Here is a 12,109-nt window from a genome sequence, read left to right on the forward strand (position 1 = left end):
TTTTATTATTTTCCTGCAATATTACTTGAAAGGGAATCTATTTTAAAAAAATACTTTCAGGACAGCATCATGGGATTGCTTTTTCTTCTGTCTCCTTTAGCATATATCATGCACATTTATGAAGGGATATTGCTTCATAAATCATCTTTGTGTCCCTGGTTCAATTTGTCTCAGAGTCTTGCAAATTGCAGGAATCCATTATATATTTGTTGACTGATTGCTTGCTTCATTGATTATGTGATTTCTTCATGTCCGGCGGCTAAAAGTCCACTTGCCTGACACATATTGGGAGAAAGGAATAAGGTCAGCAACAAGGTCGACAGCAAGGTCAGCAGCAGAGCACTGTAAATGAAGAGCAATTTTGCAAGTTTCCATTAATTTTGTTCCACTATTAGCAACTCTTCTACCTCTCTGCTAGTATGGAATCAAATCTGGGATTGTGCATTTCTTCACACTGACTAATAGAATCTGTTTTCCTAATATATACGAAGTGCTAAACTAAGCCACCCAAGGTGGGAGGACAGGTGGTTGATTTTATGGTACAGATTTACCCCTCAAATGTTAATTTACCATCAAAATAACTCCCTGAAGCTTGAGCCACAGCAATACTATCATTGGTTATTTCTCTGAATGAAGACTGATTATTGTCTTTGAGATAATTACATATTCTCCAAGAGATTTATCATAGACAGTTTTTTTTTTGTTTGTTTCCCCTAAAAGGATTAGTAATTTATTTTCTTCTGGACACAGGAGAACTGAAAAGCAGGGCAGGGGGAAGGTCATAGGAAGAAGGGTCTGTGAGAAGGGGAAAGGGCTTCCCAAAAGAGAAGTGAGTTTAGCAGAAGACACACTCTGCCCCCTCCACGGAGTGGTTCTGCCCAGAGGTCACATGCCTCTTTGGAGTAGAGGAATGCAATCCTGCAGTTCTAAGACACAGGCCATGAGCCAGAGGTTCCAAATTCAAATTAGTGTCTACATCTCCAGATTTCTCACTTTCTATAGCAACAACAACAACAACAACAAAAAAAAACAAACCCAAGACTTTGTCTTTTGCATATTGAAAATGTTAAACTATTGGGATACCTTCTTCCTAATTTTTTCCATTCCTAGTTATAAAAATCTGAACAAATTTATCATATTCATATCAAATTCAAAGAATATTATTGACTCTTCTTTGCAAAATGTCCACAAGCTTCTAAAGCAGTGAACTGTATATTTGCCTCTATTATCTCAAGAGCCACAAATGCTATCTACTTGCCTCTATTATCTCAATAGCCACAAATCCTGTGTCTACTCCCTGTGTCTAAATGCCCTCCAATGACAGTCTAACCACCAGAAGATTTGTGTGTCAATCCAGTAAAAGGAAACAAGCACAGAAGCAGTCAATGCTGAGGTGTTTTGTAAAGGAGCTATTATACTGTAGTGACTAGAAATAAGGCATGGAATGACATAGTTTGAGGTAGAATTACAGTCCTAGGCTTTCTCTAGCAAAAGTCTTACAACAGCTTGGAACCTCAATGATCCTAGCCATACAATGAGTAAAGCAATAAGAAACTTAGACTCTCTTTTGAGGACCAAGAGGAATCACATTTGTGGAGTACCTGTATCAGTGTTGGGGGCCATCTTCTCATATGGTGGTGGAGGCACCAGTAATAGCTTCTTCTGACACTGCTAAGCCTTGTGGGGATGCCAGTATGTGACTGTACCATTGTTCAAGGGGATTCTAGACAACTGAAGGAGACCAGAAGAGTCAGTGAATGATTATACCACAAGTCAGTGTGTCATAATCACCATAGGAAACATGTAGTAAGAGGTTGTTTTCAGCTTTGATCATCAGAAATGGCTCCATGGAAAGTTTTCACAGTGAAACTGGAACTCCTTATAGACTTTACTTCTAGATTAATCAAAAGGCATCTGCAGTTTCCAGGGAATTCAGGGTGACCTCAGTAGACACGGTCACTCAAGGACTTTCCAAATGCATCTAAAACCCTGCCTGTGTGTTAACAAATACTTCCACTGCTGCAGGCAGCAATGTGGTGCGTGACATTTCTTTCCAATACGTTGTAATGAAATTGTTTCTAGTAATAGTAAAGGTTCAGTGAATGGTGTGTACTAGGGCAGATTCAAGGATGCCACTAGGAAATGGATAACATTCAACACATCACCAGGTTTCTTCTATCTACTCTTCTTACCCCTAACTGCCCTTAGCATGAAGGCAGAGAGTTTGCTGATGATACACTTTTGAACATGATGGCCACATGATGAACATGATGGCCACAGCATGATCACAGAGTCACAAGTAAGCACTGAATTTTCAAACAGAAGTTTTAAAAGCATGTATCCAAATTACTAGCTTGAGGAGGTGCAGAAAAGGGTGTTTATATAGAAAAGTTAATATGTTGACAGCAAAAATGAACTTTACTTAAAATAGTCCACCTGGGGATTCAGGGAGTTTAGTGATGCTTGTGTTGAGCTTGTTTTTTTGTTTTGTTTTTTATTTCTTTTGTTTGTTTCTTTATTGTGTTTTGTTTTGTTTTGTTGGTACTTGGTGATATTAAACCCAGGGACGCTTTACAACTGAGCTACATCCCCAGCCCATTTTGGTTGTTTTGTTTGTTTTGTAAGACAGGATCTCACTAAATTGGGTAGATCCTTGCTAATATTTTGAAGGAACATGGCTTTTACCCAGGTGGAGAAGGGTAAGAACAGGGTTGCAGGCAGATGAACATAAGCAAAGTTACGAAAAGGTGAAATGAATGTTCTGGGAATGGTAAGAATTTTGTTTATGGCATTTCATCCCTAAATTAATAGTGTCAAGGAATGCAGCCATGGAGCTTTTATTGTGATGATTGGACAACATGTGCTCTTTGTGGGCAGTGCCTGGCAACAGTATCCCCAAAACTTTAGCTGTCATATCTTCACCACCACTGTCATCACCATCATCAATATGAAAACTTCCTGACACTCCCCCCAAGAATGGATTAGGTACTTGTGGTCTCCAAAATAAATGTTGAATATTCTGGGAACACAATGAATATCCTAAGATATGGAGGAAAAATCCCAGACATTGTTCCTGCCCTTCCTTGGGAATATACGAGCTTGATTTAGGGAGGAACTACTCTAGACATGCCAGATTTTGTTCCACTCTTCTCCGGAAATGGGATGTCTTTTGAAACTTTGCTCATCGGGTCCTATGGCCTCTGGGTTATAGAACCCGGAGTGGATTGCCTTTTGGGGTCCCTCACATTGAGATGCAAGTGGGGCCATGTAGTCAAGACTCCATCTACCCTATGGTGGCTTTTTAAACCTCAAGTCATGGGGAACCAGCTCATACATGATCCTAGGCTTCTTTTGTCCCTTGATTTCTATCTACAAGTAATACATCTGCTTCATGTAAAAAAAAAAAAAAATACTAGCTTGAAAGATAGGTCATGGTAGTCCAAAGAAACAAGGAAAGAATTTGTGTCTTGATCTTCAGAGATTGGCCTGGGGAGAGGGAATGTTTCTGATAGAGCAGTAGAGAAGCAGAGGTGATATGAAGTGTCCAGAAAGCACTGCTGGATAGTGGACATCCCAGCCCAGAAATACCACAAGAATGTTTCTGAAACCCCCACGGGAAATGTGCACATGCTGAGTTGCTGGTGCCAGGAAAAAAGAAAGCAAAATCTGAACTGCATGGCTGCAGCAGGCAGAGTGCCAGAGAGATAATAGTAAAATTATCACTCATGTAGGCTTTAACGTGCAAGAGCACCTTCAGAGCACTGTGCATCAGGGGGGCATCAGGAGGAGTGCAGAGAGAAAAGACTTTGGATGAACTGAACTGCTTACCACTATGTATTTTAAACTAGACACATCTAAGAGTCCTTGAAATGCCATGACTTGGGCTCATGAGCTAAATAATAGGAGTTATGAATTTCTGAAAAATCTATTTCTTGACCATGAAAGTTCTGACTTGCTACACTTAGGATAATACCCACACCTCACTTTATCTTATTTGTTGGCTTTAGGAACAATCTCTGCTTTGTTTTGTTTTTCAGTGGTGGCTTTTGGGATTTCAGAATACTTCTTTAACTTATCAAATATTACCATACTGTTTCTCATATAGTATTAGAAACTTATGGCAGCATATTTTCATCTTAATTCTATATATGTTTTAAAACACACAATGCAGATATTGCTTTGGCTTTAGTCAAATCGTTTTTGAAATTGTACCAGTAATGAGAAAATAACAGATTTATATGTGTATATTTCCCATTTCCTGGGCTCTTCAATTCTTTGTGTAAATCTGGTATTATTTTCTTTTTACTCTGCACACCTTTTGTGACATTTCTGCTTTGATAAATTATTTCACCATTTATATATTTAAGAAGTAATGTTCCTTCCTTTTTCGAGTATGTGTTCTATGTTGATAGGATTTCTTTTTTCTGTAAGTAGTTTAAAGATGCTTCTCTTCCATCTTCTGTCTTGCATTGATTCCAATAAGAAAAATGCTGCTTTTCTTCTGTATATAATATTTTTCATTATCCAGTCTAAGATTTTAAACTATTTAATTATGGAAGACTTAGTTATAATTTTCTTCTTATTTCTTGTACTTGGGATGCATTGCTCTTCCTAGATCTATAGGTTGAGAGTTTTCATCAAAATTGGAAAAATTAATGCCATGATTTCTTCGAATATTTTCTTCTCTATCTTCTCTTTCCTGTCATTGAGGGACTTCAATTTTACATATATTAGGTTGTTCAAAGATGTCCTTCAACACTCTAATGCTCTATTTGTTTGTTTTCAGTTCTCTTTTATCTGTTTAGTTTTTAATACTTTAAATTTCTAGATCTCAAGTTACTAATCACTTCTTGTACAGTATTTAATTTGCTTTTAGTACCATTACAAATATTTCTTGTCTCAGACATCACTAAAACTTCAGTCTGGGTCTTCTTATATATCATCCACATATCTGACCTAATGTGTTCAGTCTTTCCTCTAGCTTCTTATACACACAGAATAATTCATAACTATATGAAATAGTTATTATAACTGTTCCAATGTGCTTGCCTAATCATTTATGTCATCTGTGTCATTTCTGGATCTGTTTCTATTGGTTGATTTTTTTCTTTGCATTATAAATTATTTCCAATTATTTGCACTGTGTGTGTGTGTGTGTGTGTGTGTGTGTGTATGCGCGCGCACTTAGCTGGATGCCAGGCATGGTGACTTTTACCTTGTGGGGTATTGGATATTTTTTTATTTCTATAAATCTGCCTGAGACTTGGTCTAGAATTTAGTTATTTGTAAAGTGTTTGAAAGTTTTCAGGCTTGCTTCAAAATGTTGTTGGGCAGGATCAGATTCACTTTTCTAGTGTAGGGCTGATTCTTTCCTATTACCAAGCTAAACTCTCCTGATGTCTGGTGAATTATGAGATTTTGCACATGGCTTGATGGGACACAGATTTTCCAGGGCTTATTTAAGTTGCTTGGTGTACAATGTCTAAAATCTGTTGTTTTCTATTATTTGTTATTAAATCTGATCCCTATTTCTTAGTTGAAGGCAAAAGTCCTCACCAATAATGCCACTTTAAATCTTCTGGGGGGTTGGGGTGGTGGCTTAGTGGTAGACTGCTTGCCTAGCATGTGTAAGGCACTGGATTAGATTCTCAGCACTGCATATAAATAAATATAATAAAAGTCCGTTGACAACTAAAAAATATTTTTTAAAAACCTTTCAGCCAATACGTTCAGCATAGGAAAGGGAACATGTTACATAAAAATGAATTGTTCTTAATTTCAACTCTGCATGTGGCTGTATATTGTACACTTGAACTTTTTATGGCGTGTAGGGAGAGGCAAGGAAATAAAAAGTTAGAAAACTGCTAGAGACAATAGTTGTTTTGTTATCCCTTTGGGGTCATGAATTTTTAAGTATGCTAAGGCTGTTAAAGCCTTTGTTTTCCAACAATAAATTGTAATATTTATCCTGAGTTAACTGATCTGACAATTTAGTGACATAAATACTTTCATATAGAAACCACATGATACCTTTCCATAAAAGAAAATAATTTTACTGAAACTCCTTTATAACTGAATGCATAAATTATGAATCCATCTCAATGGCATGTACATCCTCTGAAGACCTACTAATGGGGTGAGACACACATCTGCTCCCATCTCACTGTCAACTTACAGACAACATTGTCTTGAGACAATTATTTTGATGCACTTATAAACTTCAGTTTTTAGCCCAAAAGAAAATGAACTCCTCTCTAAGTGATAGTGATTTCTGCAAAGAATACAAAGAATCTTAGCAACCAAAGCTGTTGTCACTTATCCTTTTTATACTGTTGGGGGTTCAGCTGATGAAATGAACTTAATTGAAAGAGAATAGCTTTTTATGCTATGAGTTCTATTTTATTAAGCTATAATGATTAATTTTCTTTGGGTCCTTGAAGCTACTCTGTCATATTTGTGACATAGTTTTAGCTGTGTTATGAGAAAACAAGTTTCTTCTTTATCATTTAAATTTTTATTACTTTGTTGAGTGGATTTTATTGCATATTGAAGTTTTTAATAAAAGCTAAGGAGAAGTGTTTTAATCCTATAGAAAGAGAATTTAAAAACAAGAAACACTAATGTTCATGGAGCATGTACTATATCCTAGGTATGCTAATGAAGGCTATAAACTCTTGTTCTGAATATTTATTCTGCAAAAACTCAACACTATTAAATATATAAACTTGTTACATATAAAACCTACTACCTGAAGACTTCTATACATGTATACATTTTCCCTCTCATTTCCCAATGTTTGAGTTCCTAGTGTTTCCTAGTGTTATCATCTGTTAGGCACTGAAGTAAGAGTAGTAGTTATATGTAATCCTGGCTCTACTACTTATTAATTGGCATATTTTATGCCAGATAGTGTTGCTGATGAGATATAGATATAGATATTTATCTGTCCTTAATTCTATGAGTAATGCTGTGAGGTGGCTACCATCAATTAATGTAAGCAATACCCTTGTGAATGTCAGGGCTTGGGGCTAACCCTAGGTCACTGACATCTGTCACTTTGCTTTTAACCAAAGCAATGAAAGCTAATTCTATTGAACACTTCCTCTGTTCTGTGCTGTTCTAAGGACTTTACAAGTGCATTAACTCATTTACTGTTTACAACCCCATAACACCAATGCAATTATTATTCCCATTTTACAAAGGAGGAAACTGAAACCCTAAGATGCAAAGTGACAGTCCCCAATCATGTATTTGTGCATGGTGGAGCCCTGACTAAAGCAGCCCCACTCTAGGGCCCTGGTAGCTTTCCACTACTGTGCTGTCTGTATTCCTCCACACACTCTTTCCTCTAACGTCTGATGAACCTTCCATCAAATGGAATCTGTGGTTTTCTATCACTTTCTACCTTATTAGTGAGGTAAAGGCATAGGGTAAAGCAACACATAATCTGTCACCACTATATCTAGAAATTCCATAGCCATAGAATTATAAGACTACAGATATTATTTAATCCAGGCTCTTCATTTACAGATGAAGAAACTGAGGCTTAGGTTTGATTAAAAGTTTTGCCCAAAGTTACACATAGATTTCAGATTTTTGTCAAAGCAGAGCATTTGACAAGAGTTTTGGGTTCTCCTGCACAATGCATAGTAAATGCTTTTGCTCAACAAATATTTGTTGAATTGAATTGAATGCTGGAGTTTTTCTTGAGATTAGATTAGCACCATGCCTAGCACCATGGGTAGAAATACTCTGTAGGTTTTGGCCATGCTCACTGGCTTCTGCATATTAGCAGTGATCTTTCTAGAAATATCTTTCATAGACTACAGAGTTACATTTCTTGCTGTTGTACTGATATTCCCTGCAAGTTTTCATAGAATTAACCTGGAATTATTTTGTTTCTGTGTTATAACTTCAAATGTCTATCACAGTAAACAGGTTGCATTTCACAACAGCTTCTCCCAGGTTTAACAAATTAGAATATATAGATTTTTTTCTTTAACAAAGTTAAGGGTATTGCTGTAGGCTGAAGACAGATGTGGGCTGAACTTTACTTCAGTCCAGTAGCAGATATGTTTCAGAAAGGTTAGGCAAGAAAATCCATTCAAACAACTCCACAAATTAACCTTAGAAAGAATTTGATAGGAAAATGTCATTCACTAGCAAGCATTGATATAATTTTCTCATATAATTAACATGTATTGATCAGAATGTTATTGTTTTTTGCTCCTTGAGGGAATTTGAAAATGTCTTTGCTTTCTTTTCTATTAAAATTCAAGCACTTTAGCCGGTTGCAGTGGCTCACACCTATAATCCCAGCTGCTTGGGAGGCTGAGGCAGGAGGATCAAGAGTTCAAAGCCGCCTCAGCAAAAGCAAGATGCTAAACAATTTAGTGAGACTCTATCTCAAAATAAAATACAAAATATGGCTGGGGATGTGGCTCAGTAGTCAAGTACCCCTGAGTTTAATCCCTGGTACCAAAAAAAAAAAAAAATTCAAGCACTTTAGAGATATTTTTAAATGATTATAATGATTACAGTTAGATTACTTTCCCCATCCTAATTAATATATATTTTCAAATTGTTACCTAATTAATAGGATTCTAGCATGGCTCATTATGTTTTCAGTATGGTGTTACTTAGACATCTTTAAAAATGGAAGTAAAAGAAGAGAGTCTTATTTTAACTCAGTACGTTAAAGTCTTTTTTTTTAAATTTTTTTTACGTTAAAGTCTTGTTTGTATCTTCTATATATTAGACTTTTATAAAGCATAAATTTATCATAAATTTCAGAATTTTTAAAGTTATTATTATATCTTTTAAAAATATGACCAAATTTTAGTTATTATAGGTATTTCCAACATGATTTATCATTTAAAACTGTATAAAACACCACTCTATTTGCAGTGATTTTTTTTTTATAAATGATCATGTAAAATTTGAGAACATAATGGTTTAATCCTGTGGCTCCTTGGACAGGAATGCTTTATAATTAAATAAATATTTAATGTTTAATTTTTTACTTTTCTCCCAAAGATTTTTCTTTGAGTTTACTTGATTTTTCTTTTAAAGATAGATATATTATTTATGTTAACTTTTTAAAAAGAACAGTAGATTTTTTTATAGCAGAGTTTTAGATTAATTTGCATTTATTCATTACATATTTTCTTATAATTTTGACTTATTTTTCATAAAACATATCACATGCTAGAATAAGGTTTCAGCAGTTCACACATACAGAGAAACTTCAAAGACAGTCTTTTTTTTACTTAGAATGCCTAGCTTAAAATCTTTTGTAGCTGGGAACTCACAAGAGTAGTTGATTTGTCAATCTTTGATTCGTTCAGATTGCTTTCTGAACATTTCTCTGATAAACTGCAATGGAGACATACCAATGTTGAATTTGGAATGCACCTCCCCCCCTCCATTTCAAATTGCTCAGTTATCAGAGAAGGTGGATTATTCATCTAGAAACAAACAATGGTGAGTAAAAAAAAAAAAATGAAAACCTTTTTATCAAATGGTTTTGAACAATGGTTCTTTGTTCACTACTCACATTTATAATGAAGCGGACACAGGGAGGAAACGCTTATTCATTTACTAGGACCAAGATTGATGACAACAAAAGATATCCCCAAAGATTTAAGAACAACTTCTTAAGGGTGTATAATAAATGGACAGTGTAAACTTACAACTCCTCCTTTTAGATGAGTTTGTCATTGGCCTACACTTACCAATAATAATATACCAAACACAGCTGTTCTGATAGATCAGTTTTTAAGATGTTTATTTAATTGATGACTCATAGTTTCACCAAATTCATTCAATATGTCACATAAAACAACCAAAACTATCATTTTGGATAACTAAAAATGAAATATACAATATATCATTTTGTGTTCTCACAAATGAAGTTTAAATGTCATAGTTGCCTTAGTTAAAGGGAGGAAACCAATTAGTTTACTCACAAGTCACTATATTAGTAATTGAATTATCAGTAAAATGACTGACCTTGATATATTTAGAACTTAAGTCATGATGTTTAAACTTAATGATAATTTAAAATAAATGCAAAAGTGGTTTCACTTTTTCAAATGTTTTAAAATGTTTTTGAACAGTTATTTAACTTTAAGTGTAGGAAAGAAGAAAAGACTCTTTCTATTTACATAGTCTTAAATTTTCAGCTATCTTAATAATATAGATCACAAATAGTATTAACTATTTTAGTGTGAAATTTTGTTTTATTTTGATTTCCTAAAATTGATGTATAAAAAGGTGAATTTTAGCAGTGAAAGATATCAGTAGAAACATGACTTTACTTACACAAACATGTCTTTTCACAGAGATGTAGAAGACTGCCAAAGGACATGACCAAAGAGACCTGCGCTTCTCAGGGACTGAGAGTATTTAACAGCAATCAGGGTGTATGCAGATGAGGTTTGTTATACACCAAGAATATCCCTGCATGCTCCACATGGATTATCTATGGCACAAATACCACAAGTACCTCATTTCACAGAGGATACTAAAGTACTGAGCAGTACATTCCTAATGTTGCTGATGAGAGAAGAATGGACTGACAGCAAGATAAAATATGTCATGTGACCCTTTAGACAAAACTTTACTTCAAAGAAATCAGACAGTTCATTGCAGACTTCAATTCGCTCACATTCTATTCTGTTGTGTAAATGCTGACAGAACATAAATTACATTTGGCCCCAAGGGAAAAAATAGAAGTCTGGCTAAAATTTTGATTAACTTGATATGGTTGAGCATTAATTACCTATATCTAAAACTATTAAATAAGTTAATGTACCGATTGGTAATACTGGGAACATTTAGAAAGCAGAAATTAGAACAAACAAAATCAAGCAAATGAAAGTCACTTTCTATTTAAAATTATGGGTTAAAATTGGGCTCTTTTGTTTTTTGAAGTGTTTTTATTTTGTGCTGCCCATAATCCAGATCCATCCATTTGGTGGGGAATCCTCACTGTATGAATTTGCTTGGAGGCAGAACACATTCCTCTCTATGGAAGCTGACAGGGTGATGTATTGTCTCCCCAACCTTTGACAGCTGGACTGTTGACACATGACGTAGAAGGATGCAAGTGGCCAACTGGCAATGATACAAGACACTTAGTGTTCATGGTGTGGGGACAGGTGAAGAGAACCTGGGTAGTTCTTAGTGGTGGGGGTGACAACAGACTGCTAGTGTGTCCTGCTGACTAACTACTTTGATTCCTAATCATTTTCTGAGTCTGATTTTTTTAGCATTTAATTTTGATTTTGATAAATTACTTCTCTGCTGAAGTTCTTTGGAAACAGGTTATATTGTAAGTTTTGCAACTAGCCGTCCAAACAAATAGGCAGGTAGGAGAGTGCTTCATTTAACAAATATTTATTGAAGATCTAATAAGTACCAGGCATCACAGATGCAGAATTGATAAATAATAGACAAAAATGCCTGCCATTACAGAACTTGCATTCTAGGGAGGGGCAGGGGAGAATGCAAAAGAAAGATGAAAAAGGACAAATGAAACCAAACAAATGAAATGTGTGCCGTTTGCTGTGGTGGAAAAACAAAAACCTTGTTTTTCTTTTTTGCAGTGCTGGGGATCAAAACTCAGGTCCTCTCACACACCAGGCAAGCACTTGACCAGGAGCCTCACCCCTACACCTAGCTCTAACTTTCTTTTTTTTCCCCTAGTACTGGGAATTGAACCCAGGATTTTTCACATGCTAGGCAAGCACTCTAACAATGAGCCACATTCCACTTTGGAAAAAAGGTAAAACAAGAAAATGGGATAGAATATTGGGGAGGAGTGTTCATTCGGTGGAAGGTTGGAAAGTTTAAATAGTGTGATCTTAAGAGCCTCTCTGAGAAGACAGCAGTGGAGCAAAGGAGATGAATAGGGGCTGGAAGGAGGAGTATGCCTGGTGATTTGCTGGGAACAGAAGGGAGCTGGCATGGCTGGAGGGGCATTAGAGACCATCAGGAGGGAATCAGGTGAGAGAGAGGCAAGGCCTCGAAGCTACTGTCACAGCCTCAGCCGTTACCCTGAGTAAGCAGGAGAAGCATCAGGGGATTTTGAGCAAAAGCACATCCT

The 12,109-nt window shown here is 35.8% G+C and overlaps 1 long non-coding RNA gene across 1 annotated transcript in view; it reads right to left on the reverse strand.

Annotated features, from left to right (window-relative positions):
- Positions 1 to 1,314: 1,314 nt before the first annotated feature.
- Positions 1,315 to 12,109, reverse strand: part of LOC144378316 (uncharacterized) — a 36,032-nt gene continuing 25,237 nt past the window's right edge. The window contains exon 3 of the long non-coding RNA XR_013440015.1: positions 1,315 to 1,731. This is a non-coding gene — a long non-coding RNA (uncharacterized LOC144378316). The remainder of the gene's footprint in view (positions 1,732 to 12,109) is intronic.

The sequence above is a fragment of the Ictidomys tridecemlineatus genome, chromosome 6, assembly GCF_052094955.1.
Source record: "Ictidomys tridecemlineatus isolate mIctTri1 chromosome 6, mIctTri1.hap1, whole genome shotgun sequence".
Lineage (NCBI taxonomy): Eukaryota > Metazoa > Chordata > Mammalia > Rodentia > Sciuridae > Ictidomys > Ictidomys tridecemlineatus.